General features: G+C 26.1%; 1 non-coding gene across 1 annotated transcript; it reads right to left on the bottom strand.

The window, feature by feature from the left end:
• Window positions 1-1,671: 1,671 nt before the first annotated feature.
• On the bottom strand, window positions 1,672-1,744 carry TRNAM-CAU (transfer RNA methionine (anticodon CAU)). Its single transcript has one exon. It is a non-coding gene; the product is annotated as a tRNA-Met (tRNA).
• Window positions 1,745-2,429: the final 685 nt, after the last annotated feature.

Below are 2,429 nucleotides of genomic sequence, written 5' to 3'. Positions count from 1 at the left end.
GAGTTAACCCATCAGTTTTTTTACTATCTAAACATAGTAGTTTAGTCTCGTGATTTTGGGCTAGGTTGGCTTCAAAAAGCAGTAAAACTATGTTTTCCCCCACGAATTCGGTCTATAAATCATCGTTTTAAGAATATAAGAAATGAAATTAAATCATATGTGATATTTATATTCATGTGTTCATATATTATTTATCTCTACAAAAGTTTCATTAGGATTATTCATATTAATTAAAAAAAATTTTCATTACATAATATTTTTCCGTACTTAAAAAGTTTATGAGACAGCAAAACTGCTAATTAAGAAAAGATTAAATATATTTAAAAAAAGCTAGCGAATGGCTAGAAATTTCCGTTATAAATGGATTTTAAAGCATTATATATTTCTATAAACTGTTTAAATTACAAGTCTGTTAATTCAACATAAATATTATCGAATTTATACAAAAAATTTACTGAAATAAATTTATTCTGATTACACCCTTATTAATCAATATTAGATAAAATCAATAATTAATTTTATGCCCTAGTTTTTAAAACCAAACATTATTTTCATATCAAATTTATCTCAACCAAAAAAAATTCTTGAGATACTATTATTGCCAATTTTTTAAAACAAATTTAGAGATATATTATCTATTTTAGTATCACTTTGATGTGTTAGAAATTTATTTATTTTACCGTTAAATTATTCGTTATAATTTTAGTTTTTGTTCTCAAGCACAACTTGCTTGATATCTCGTGCACACAGATTATTAAAAAATTCGCTATTTTCACCTCTCTGAAGTCTTCTCCAATACCTCTCCTCCATTCAAGACTTATTAATTATTAGTTTTAATAATCTACCATTACACTTAAATAATTTTGAATTTTAATATGGCTTCTTTTTAGATAATATTTTTGTTATCTATTATATAAATTATTCGCTCACGGTCTTTCTCTGGGAAAATATAAACTTAGTATATTTTATTAAAAATATATTTATGTTTGACTATAATTAAATCAGATGAATTCATTTTATCAAGGATATTTTCACTGTTTTCATATTTGGTACGAAAAAAAGAAAATTATATAGCAATTTCTTGCAGTAAATTCGTTACGGATCAGAGGTCATAAACTTTATTATATATAAAAATAAACCACTTATTTTTTCAAATCCAACGAAATATATACGGGACCGAATCATTGGATTCCATGAAAGTATAGATAAAATTAATATTAATTATTTTGTTCATAAATCGTGAATTGCCATTATACAAAGAGACTATTTGAATAAAAAAAATAAAAAGAATTACCCGCTCGATATATCCTAGTTCAATCAAAAAAAAATTCATCTTGGTATGAATAAAAAAAAATATCTATGCAGAATATTTTATTTATGGGTTAAGTTTCTTTTTATCTATTTAGACGTGGTCAGGTCAGCCCATTGGGAATATTGCATAACTCCTTGATACATCTTTTGACACCTTCCCCTGATCTATACTCATCAACTGCTTTTCTTCTCTCAAAGGAGATGGGTTGAAGTGTGTTGAGAACTGTGAGAGCTTGCATGTATGCTTCTACTTCGTCCGGGATTTTTAACTCCGTAATATATCTATGTAGAAATAAAATATTATTTTGACAAAAATGATTTTCGTACCATTGATCAAATTCAGTCTTGAATTAAAAGATATGCGGACGACGAGAATCGAACTCGCGACCTTCAGATTATGAGACTGACGCTCTGCCAACTGAGCCACGTCCGCTGAATGGATTTTTATTAAACTTTAGATTCTAATAAACTAATGATTTTTTATCCTTAGTGTTTCACTGCTAACATTTGAAAAAATATTTGGCATGATATTACCAAAAAAAGATGATATAATATATTTAAACTGATTCTTAAAGTTTTTCAGAACATATACGATCCCTATTTTAATTCTACTTATAAATACTATAAATTAACGAACTGTACTATTGAAATGCTGTGTGTGCTATGTAAAAAATTGACAGTGTGAATAAAATTTCTAGTTAGGCTATTTTAGAAATTTTAATGCATATTATATTTTTGTTTAGAAGTAATTAGTTATTTTAGAAACACACATATTTGATTTATATTTTAATATTACAGCCCGAAAATGATATAATAAAAAATTCTTTTATTAAAGGATTAATTTTGGCTCTGTAATTTTAGATTTTCTTAACAACGTAACTTCATTGATCTCCCGTGGGTAAATCTTAACAACACTCTTTGCTATATCCTCTTAGATAACTCCTTTTTTATTACCTTTAGCCCAAAAGTTTTCCTTACTCTTAAAATTTTAATATTCGCCTTCATTTTTTCGTGAGTTCGAGTTATTTTAGGTAACTTTAATAATATTGTATTATCAATTACCGCGTTTTACGGCAAATAAAACAAATAGTATTGTAGTTTAAGATAAGTCGTATATA

Source organism: Rhyacophila brunnea, unplaced genomic scaffold, assembly GCF_057557595.1.
Source record: "Rhyacophila brunnea isolate RB1 unplaced genomic scaffold, BYU_Rbru_1.0 scaffold_96, whole genome shotgun sequence".
NCBI classification, from domain to species: domain Eukaryota; kingdom Metazoa; phylum Arthropoda; class Insecta; order Trichoptera; family Rhyacophilidae; genus Rhyacophila; species Rhyacophila brunnea.
This window is presented reverse-complemented; position numbering and strand designations above follow the sequence as displayed.